At 43.0% G+C, this 10225-nt stretch overlaps 1 long non-coding RNA gene across 1 annotated transcript in view; it reads left to right on the forward strand.

The window, feature by feature from the left end:
- The window catches only part of LOC102015854, a 31901-nt gene extending 23885 nt beyond the window's left edge, over nt 1-8016 (forward strand). Inside the window, exon 4 of the long non-coding RNA XR_264026.1 lies at nt 7151-8016. This is a non-coding gene — a long non-coding RNA (uncharacterized LOC102015854). The remainder of the gene's footprint in view (nt 1-7150) is intronic.
- The last annotated feature ends 2209 nt before the right edge of the window (nt 8017-10225 follow it).

Here is a 10225-nt window from a genome sequence, read left to right on the forward strand (position 1 = left end):
TTTAGGTGTAAGTTATAAAGAGAAGTCAATGATGACACTAAAGTTTTGGTGCCTGAGCAGTGGGAAGGATAAGATATCTAGTTATAATTGCAGATGAAGGCTACACAGGTGGAGCAGATTCTGGAGATCAGCGGCTAGTTTTGAAATGTGTTACATTTGACATATCTATTGCAGATCCATGTGGACAGGCAAAGTAGGCAGTTGGATGTGTAAGTCTAGAGTTCAGGGGAGAGGACCATGCTGCTGTTATCGCTGTATGGATTGTATATAGAGCCATGAACTGGACAAGATCACAAAAGAGAAAGGATAGATAAAGAGAATAAAGAAGCAAGCCCTGGTGCACTCCAAGGGAGAGGATAAACAAATGTACTGGGGTGGAAAGTAGATTTGTGGTTGTTGGGAGCTGAGAGTGGAGGCAGGGTGAGGAGCTACTTTGGGGGGATGTTGACAATGTTCTGGAATTAGTGGTGATGATTGCACAACTCTGTGAGTCCACAAAAAATTATTGAATTAAATATTGCAAAAAGGGTAGGTTTTGCGGTATGTGAATTTGCCTCAATTTAAAAAAGAAGTCAGGGAGAAGAGGAAGAATTAAAGAAAACCAAGAAGGAGTGGTCAGGGAGATGGGAAGACAACCAGGAATGGACTGTCCTGGAAGGCAAGTGAAAGCAAGGTTTAATAGGAGTGTATCAAATGCTGCAGGACTTCACCCAGGTGGAGGGCGAAGGCTGCATCATTGGATTTAGTGCCATGAAGATCACTGATGTCCTTGACAAGAGTCGTTTAGGTAGAATGGTGGAGGTGCCAACCTCAATGGAGTGAGATGGGGAGAAATACTTTCTGGTTACTGTTGGAGAATGTTAGGGAGTCAATTCCTTCTTTTGAAAACTGGTGAACAATCAAGTATGTCTCCTATCTGTAGAACTGGTACTATTATAAAATTTTATACCATTGGTTTTATTGTTTATTTTTCTTCTCTTTAAAATAAAAAAGCAAAAAATAAAAAATAGAAGTAAAAATTGACCAAAACAAACAAGCAAAATAGATATAAATGTAAATGAGTAAATGAGAGGATATTTCTCTTTGTAGAATATTCTACCCAAGCCTGGCGTGGTGGCGCACGCCTGTAATCCCAGCACTCGGGAGGCTGAGGTAGGAGGATCATTGTGAGTTTGAGACCAGCCTGGGCTACAAAGTGAGCTCAAGGCCAGCCTGAACTGCATAGCAAGACCCTGTCTCAAAAAAATGACAATAAAAAAAAGAAAGAAAAAAGAAATATTCCCCCTAATGAATGAGGATTGGATGATAGGATTCCAATGCCAACACTTCACACTCAACAGTGGAGCACCAGCAGCTGCTAACATCACACAGAAATAGTCGCACAATTCCATGCTTAGCAATGGAAGTACAGCTACTCCTCGTTTAATGACCTACCTGGTCAATGACTGTCTGGACTTATGACTGAGGTACACTCTTCAGATTTATGGCCAGCTTCTTGGACCTATGACCCATCTTTGTTTTCTTGGTGCATACCTTATTTATATAGTACTGTAATTTTTGCTGGTTGTACTGTATAGTAGAGAACTGTAGTTTTATATTCTGTTATATATTACAGTACTACTTGTAAAGGTTAGGCAGATAAAAGCAAGGTCATCAAGTTGGAGTTTGACTGTTTCTTGGTTCTGAATACATATTGAATGTATATACTATATATGTTTCCTCATTTAGCTATATATGATTGATTCCTCATTTAGCAACCTTTTCACTCAGCACCCTACTCTCAGGACTGTAAGTCAGTCATTAACCAAGGAATATCTGTACACAACACCACCAACAAAGTGGTCTTGCAAAAAAAATCAAAACAAATTATATTAGAGTTCTAGATCCAGCTAATAACAACATATAGGAAATACAGAAGATACAACAGTACATTAAATAACACCACAGGGATATCTTAAACTCCAGACTGAGGGAAATTCTATAGGAGAAATGACTAACTTTTCCAAAAAATAAGTTTTAAGGGAAAAAAGGAGATGGACTGAAAACTTATTTGAGTGCTCTATCAGTTAATTGCAGTATATGACTCTTATTTGGATCCTAATTTAAACAAATTTTTCTCAAATAAAGTTAGGACACTCTGAGACTGTTGTACATTTGAATATTGACTGGATATTAAGGATTATATATATGGTATAGTTACAATTATACAATATATAGGATTTTCTTCCAATTAATTTGGGAGGGAAATGGGTGAGACAGATAAAAAAAAAGTTAGCTATGACTGAATAATTTTGAAGCAGATTATAGGTACATGAGGGTTGAATATTCTTTTTACTTTCTACATTATTAAACATTTTACTTTTATATATGTCTGAACTTCTTCATAATAAAACATTAAAATATGTGGTGCAAATGTACCATTTCAAGTAGTAGTCATGTTAATTAGGGATAATGGGACCACACATATTTATTATACTGTTCTCTGCAGTTTTTTGTATTGTTTCACTATTTCTTACAAAATCCCAACAACCATATAGTTTAAAATGCAATGGAAGAATCTTAATGTACTTCCTTATACTTTTCTGTATCTAAGATGTCTAAAATTTTTGCCAGTACAACTAGAAGTTTTACTGTAGACCTTGGTAGGTCTTGCAATTTTCATAGAATTGTGTTTCTAAATAATTATTGAGATTGGATGTTTTATTTTCATATTTTTCCATTCCTCTTGGACATGAAAGCAGATCCACTGCTCAAGGGAGGAGGGTTTTTTTGTCTTAATGTTATAAAATTTCCATTTCCACTGGCCTCTTGCACTCTGCACTCCTTGCTAACCATCTTTCTGCATCTTTGATACATTAATAAGAGGGAGAGAAGATACAAATAAGAGGAGAGAATTTGGAAGATATGAATACTGGCTCTTTTAAGGGGCTTTAATGTGAAAAGGAAAGAGAAAATGGGGCAATTGCAAGGGAAGAGGTGGATTGAGCTGGCTTTGTTCATTGACGGAAGTGCTCTAATAGCCCAGGAAAAATCATGATTTACAGGAAAAAGGGCGGAATTTTTACAGCCTCACTGAGTAGGTGAGAGGAAGTAGGAATCTAGTGAAAAAGTGGAAGGGTTACCCTTAGATAGAAAGATGCAGACACGTCCACTGTAACCTAGCTGGTGGTGGGAGCTTTGGGAAGTTCTTTTATCTTCTGATTACACCTGGCTTTTCAATAAAAGGGGAAGCAAGGTAGCCTGCCGAGAGTGAAGATGCAGGAAGAGATGTGGGAGGTTTGAGGAGAGATGAGAAATATGATAATCTTCAAGGAGAATTGGACAGTGAATATCTAGGTAGGGGAATAGTTTGCCACATGAATCTAAGGACCCACTTGTAGTTGGTGGCCATAAATTTAAAGTGAGGCCACCATCAGTCATGGTGGGTTTGTGTTTTCCCTTAGTTACATTTCAGTTACAGGTGCCTAGCAGCAAGAAAGTTGAATTTAACCATGTTTGAAGTTTTTGCCAAATGTGCAGATCCAAGAAGGGCGAGGAGTTGGAGTGTATGCAAGGGAGAAGTTCAGTGATGGGTGGGGAAGGTAAGCTCGCTATGATAGGGAAAGAGGATGTCAAGGAAGTGAGAGATAGTGAAAACGCAGTAGACTCAATGGATTGGAAGTCCCATGCAGTCAAAGGACAGGTGGAGTCACTAGTGGGACCAGGCTGGACAGTAGGAGAGGCAAGTCTCCCATCGGGCCTTGCAAGGAGACATTGAATGTTTTGGTAGAACCGATGGTAATGATCAGGCCATGCCACCCTGCCTTGGAGCCAGCTAATTATGGACTGAAACCTCTACAAACTGTGAGCCAAATAACCCTTTCCTCCTTTAACTTTAGGTGTTGGATTTTTTGTCTCAGCAACAAGAAAAGGAACTATGACTCACTATGTTGCCCAGGCTGGTCTCAAATTTGTGGGTTCAAGTGATCCTGCTGCTTCAGACTCCTACACAGTTGGGACTACAGACACATACCACTATGCCCAGCTAAGATATGCTCTTTGCAAAAATAAATTGGACTGTGTCTCTGTCCCACTTACCGGTGTTTAGCGGTTCCTTCATTGTTGTTGGAATTTAAACCCCAAGCTCATAGCAGGTCTGTGTCTGCCTCCCCAGTCTCATCTCCCACAGGCCCTCCCTTTTCCTGAAAACTCCACAGAAATTTCTTGGTCCCTCAGATGTGTTTCTGTGCTGTGAGCACATTTGCACATTTGTTCACATTTGTTTTCCCCTCTTCTCGCGGGAGGGCTTCTCTGACCCTTTTGTTCAGCCTTTGGGATCTTTGCTCCATGCGCCAGAACTCCCTTTCCATCGCAGTGTTGCTCTAGGTGTATTGTGACTGTCTTCCCATCTAGATTCTTGGCTTCAGGGACTTTTTCTCTTTTTTTCCTGTCAAGTGCCTAGCTCAGGGTAGGCACTCTGCATCAGTTTCTCCTCATACCCAGCATACTCTCACCTTCCTCTTCCTGAAGAGTCGGGCTATGGATCCTCCACATCTTAGGTTAAAGGTTATCTCCTCCCGGATACTATCCTTGACCATTGTCTGGTAGCCGCCAGTCACTCTGTCACACCACCTTCCTTTCATTCTCTGTGCTGCATTTGCCGCTCAAAGTTGTTATCCTTATCTGTGTGTTTCTTTGTTGCCTGTGTACTGCCTGTCTTCCTGGCAGGGAAGTATGCTCCATAGGAGCAGGACCCTTGTTTGATTTTGTCCCACGCTGTAGCACAGCATGTAGATTAAAATTTGGCACATTAATGTTAAATGAGGGGGCTGGGGATTTAGCTCAGCGGCAAAGCGCCTGCCTGGCAAGCGCAAGGTCGTGAGTTCGGTTCCCGATACCAGAGAAAAACCAAAAAAAAAAAAAAAAAATGTTAAACGAATGTGTATTGGATGGGTTGAATGAGTGAACTAATAAATCATCAATCAGTCAGTCAAAAGTGACTCTCCACAGAGAGCAAGTCTTCATGCAGGAAGTGGTAAACCAACCGAGTAGACTGAGAAGTTAACTGGGGCTTAAGACGGGTCATCACTGATTCCCAAAGGGCTATTTCCTGCATTCTTTCAGCCTGAGTCAACTCTGGGACTCACTAAAGGAGGATACAGGGAAAGGTTCTTCTTAAAATATTGCCAAATGGCACAGACCTTTGAAATGAGAGCAAACATTCCCACTCCACGGTGGGCTGAAGGGACAGGCTAGCAGAGGGTAGCTTCTCAGAACCGTTGTTGGGTGATGGAGACCGGGTAATCACTGACAGGTAAGGCGTGAGGCACAGAGGTCACACGAGCACTCACACAACAAGCGTACCTCGGACTAATGATGCGGCCCAGGGCAGGAATGACTGTCCAGATGTCTACAGCCCTTTTGAAGGGGTTCAGCTTTTCTGGAGGGCAGGGAAGGCGCACATTGGCTGACATCCTCCGCATTCCATCTCTGCTCTGCTCTCTGTCTTCAGCCTGCTACCTCCCTACTCCTTATGGCAAGAACAGAGTCACTACCAATGGCAGGAACAGAGCCATCATTCCACCTCCAGTAGGTCTGCCTGGAGAAACATGCCCCACCTATTAAACCGAGCCCTTCGTGCCTGTGAATCCTAAGAAGTGAACCTAAATGGAGCCCTTGACAAGTGCTTCTTCTCTCAGCAGCAAAGTTGAGGTACTGAGCTTTCCAGCAAACATTTCTCAAGCCACCTCTTTTCTTTAAAGAAAAACCTGCAAACTAAAGAGCTCTCAAGCAAAAAGTCCCCCTCCTTACCACTTCCTCTGGTGGCAAGCCATGCCAGCTTGGAAATCACCCAAGGAACTGTGATGCCAGAGCTTTTATAAACAAAGCACAAGTTCCTTCACATACTGACTGATTGATAGAAGTCCTGTGGGATTCAACCTTTGGAGGATTCACACCCCAAAGCTACTTGGTTAAATATTAAGTATTACCAAAATAGACACTAAGCCCAAAATATGAAAGCAAACATCCCAAAGTCTTGCTCGCTTGGCCTTTCACATATCGTTCTGGTGTGGTGCATAAACAACATAACAGGCAGGGGATGTAGCTCAGAGGCACAAGCGCCTGCCTAGCAATCACAAGGTCCTGAGTTCAATTCCGGTACCAAAAAAAAAAAAAAAAAAAACAATAGAACAATTAATTCTAACTCATGAAAGGTTCCAGGGGCACTGGGCCACCATATATGCAAAAAATATGTGTTGATGAAAAAGTATATAGTACAGACACATGCAGTGTAACCAGGAACCCCTCTCTGCAACACCTTTGGGCACCAAGACACAATGACTTGACCCCATAACATCAAGACCAGATTCTACTTCACACCTGGGACCAGAGATAGAAATTCAAGTTTAATTTCTGGTCTCTGGAGCAAGAAAACGTCGAAACAAGCTGGGTGGAGTTGGAGACTGGGACAGGAGGATTGCCACTTCAGTCTGGACAAACTAGTGAGAATCCATCTCAAAATAAAATTTTAAAAGGGCTGGGAGATGCACTCAGTGTGAGACCCTGGGCTCAATCCCCAGCATGGAAAAAGGAAAGCCTCCCAACCCAAACTATCCCTTAATCAGTTCAGAGCTGGGGGTGGGGCGGGTACAAATCCGGGAGCACTGGGGAGGAATTTACACTTTTGATTTCAACAAAATCCTTCGTGAATCTTAGCAATCCATTTGATCATTCTTAAACTCGCAAGCACATTTAGTTTCATAGGAAGTATATATCCAAATCTGGATTAGAGCAACTCTCTCCCAGAGTCCTGTGTCTGAGACTCTGGCAGAGCAGAACTCAGGGAAGTAATGTTATGAAACAGACATTCTGTGTGAGTGGCAATGCCTTTTCGTAAATAGAAAAGCAGAGAGAGAAGAGAGAAGAGAGAAGAGAGAGGAGAGGGGGAGAGGGAGAGGAGAAGGAGGCGGGGAGGTGTGGAAGGAGAGGATGATGATAAGAGCAGGAGGAGAAGAAAGAGGAGAAGGAAGGGAAGAGAGGAGTGGAAGAAGTTGGAGTGGAGGAAGGAGCAGGAGGAAGTGGAGAGGAGGGGAAATGGAAAAGGAAAGGACAGGAACAGAAGAAAGGACCAAAAACACAATTTGTTAATGAGTTCATCTTTTTTCTACAGGACTGGCCACACAATGCTCCCTTTGCAGAACAAGATGAAGGAAAATGAGAAAGCAAAAATGTGGAGCAGTAAGTAGGCATTTCGTGGTTTTCTGAAACCACTAAACTCCATACGCCTTCCACCAGAGCAGTCCCGAGTGCACAAGAGGGACCAGCACACGCTCATACGCCGCTGCCGCCGGCCTTTCCCAGCAACACCAGGCCCACCGACAGCACACCGTATTTCAGGTCCCAGGGGACTCTTTCCCATCTGACCTTGGCTGTGAGAAACAAACCTGAACAGAGGCTTTCCTTGTCCTTCAGCCATTCTTAGCTGAATGGGTACAATGAACCAAGCTTCAGCAAAATCCACCGACAGCAGCTGGGAAGAGAAGGGGAATTATGGGGCAGATGATAAAGGCCTTTGATTATGGAAGCATTTCCTGAATAGAGAGGACAGCATCACCACCAAGCATTTTATTAAGTGAAGAAAACAATGGCACACATGCTGAAAACATGCACCCACATCCCAGAAGATATTTCCAAAGCTAACCTTGACTCTCAGTTCATTGAATGAGGCCACCTTGGCCCTGAAGATATTACTTTCAGAACACACTGCCAATTCTTTGGAATATCCTTGGTGCTTGATTTGAATTTTTTATTAGACCCACATTGACCATGGCAACTAGGTAGATGTGCATCTAGAGAGAAAGTGAAGTGGGTTTGCTCAGGTATCACGTAGCTTGGCCATTAAGAGCAGCTTCTGTGATGTCTAGCATTTTGGCAGCCACTTTGGAATAAGTGTGCAATCTCCCAAAGGACCTTCCTGGAAGGGTAACAGTCATTTAATAAATGTGCAAGTTCTGATGTCATTGAATAAATATGAAACTCTGATATGCGTGTTAAAATTCGATCTGCTTTCTTGTTGAACCATGTGTTTGAGGAGGAAAGGATGGGAATGGGCTGCAGAACTCAGAGTCATGGGATGTCACTACGTTCACATGCCTCTTCCTATGTGGTAGGAGAAGGCTTCAGTGCAAGGTTCAGCCAACCTTTTGTGTAAGGGCCACATATGGGCAATATGGGCTCTTGTCACACGAACTCTGTCGTACAGGTGGTGCAAAAGTGGCTGGAGACAATACTGAAACAAGTGAGCATGGCTGTGTGCCAATAAAACTTTATTTGTAAAATCAGCGAGGATTAGATTTGCTCCATGGGCCAGATTTGGTCCTCTGGCCCTAGAGTGCTGACACTTGCTTTTGTGTAAAGCAGATACTGCTTTGCAGACTTTTTGTTCGTCATCTCCAAACAACTTGCTGGAAGATAAAGGGGCAAGCAGAGGTCCCTGGGCTCCCATAATCACTTCTCTTCAACCATTTTCAGCTTAATCCCATGATGTCATTCAGAAATGCAATGGGTCACTGGTGGGGTCACATTACTCACAGGAAAACAGGATGTTTGACACCTAAAATATTCAGCACCAGCTCAGATCTTGGCTCTGCAAAAATGCGCTTACATAATGGGAAGCAGCGGCAAAGGGAAGGCAGAGATAGGAAGCTGAGAGGAGACAGGCACACTTGGAGAAGGCTCCCTGGGCCAGGCTCAGATGGTGGGCCTGCTGCCCTGGAGAGAATGTCTCTCCTTGCAGCTGTCACTTTGGTGGACAGATGACTTCATTTCAACTCCCTCCTAAGTAAAGGGGCTATCATCTCTCACGTGGGAGCACTACCATATGGTAGGTGCTTTGAAAAGTTGTATGAAAAGTATAAAGTACTTCGGGGGGAAAAAACCACTTCCAAAGGCATGAAATTTGTCTAGAAAAGGATCCGGCAGTTTCTTTGAAATACCATAGCTTCCTAGGAAATGGAGTCAAAATCAGTTGGATTAAGTAACACGAGGGGCATTAGCAAGGCAACTTAACAGGGAGATCACTTTTCCTGTGTTTACATATTTTAGTGCAACTCAAATCTGCAACACTCACTCCCAAAGCTCTCCCAGAGCCTTCCCCTCTGCTCAGCACCCACTACTCTCTCTGTCTTGTACTTCAGGCTCAAAAATACAGAAGGCTTTTAAATTTCCCACATCCTGATACCGCCACACTGAGGACTGAGCCTCCAAGACGTGTACCACTGGGAAACACACTCAGACCAGATCCAGATCATAGCGGTGGCCCTGAGCAAGTCAGTAGATCCTGTGCTCGTCAGTGTTCCCACCTGCATGACCTTCCCTGACAGTGACGAAATGGGAATTCAAAGAGAAAGGGCACGGGAAGCTTTCAGTGCAGCACTTATCACACATTGTAAGCACCTCATCATTGTTTGCTGCTGTTATCTGAAGTTCCCTATCATTACAGCTGCAGTTCTTCCTTTTCAAAGCCCCATTGCTCAGCACGCTGTCTAGCACACAGTAGACACTCAGGAACTGTTGGCTGAAGGAAGAAATTAATTAATAAACATCATTGAATTGCAGCAAGTAACAGGCTTACAGGGCACCCTAGCCTGTAGATTTTCAGTTTTCCTCACTTCTAACCTTTTAAGTTATGGGCCAACACCCTGGTAAGGACATCAAAGGGGGCAAACGGTTAAGGGCCGACTTTATGGCAATTTCAGGCATGCGTGTAATGTAGTAAGAGCTCACTAATTTGGTGATGAATGAATAAATGGAAAATAGCTATTGCTTATGCCAAGCGATAGCTCCAGTAAGTCCCTGACTTATTCTCATTTGACTTACGATTTTTCTGCTTTACAGCCAAAGCATATCCATGTAGCAATTCTGAGTTGTTCATTTTTGTTACCATACTCAATAAACTACATGAGGTATTCAACACTTTACCATAGATAAGCTTTATGTGAGACAGTTTTACCAAACCGCAGGCTAATGTAAGTGTTCTGAGCACAGTCAAGGTAGGTTAGGTCAAGCAATCATGTCCAATAAGTCAGATGTATTACTGGATTTTTGATTCACTACATTTTCAACTTACAATGCGTTTACTGGGATGGAAACCCACCATAAGTTGAGGAGCACATGTATTTGAAGTCTAAGAAAAAAGAGTCTGCCCTGCCCCTGTCTCTAGGGTTCATGATGTTGGGGGTTCATC

Source organism: Chinchilla lanigera, unplaced genomic scaffold (genome assembly GCF_000276665.1).
Source record: "Chinchilla lanigera isolate Chin_1 unplaced genomic scaffold, ChiLan1.0 scaffold00088, whole genome shotgun sequence".
Classification (NCBI taxonomy): domain Eukaryota; kingdom Metazoa; phylum Chordata; class Mammalia; order Rodentia; family Chinchillidae; genus Chinchilla; species Chinchilla lanigera.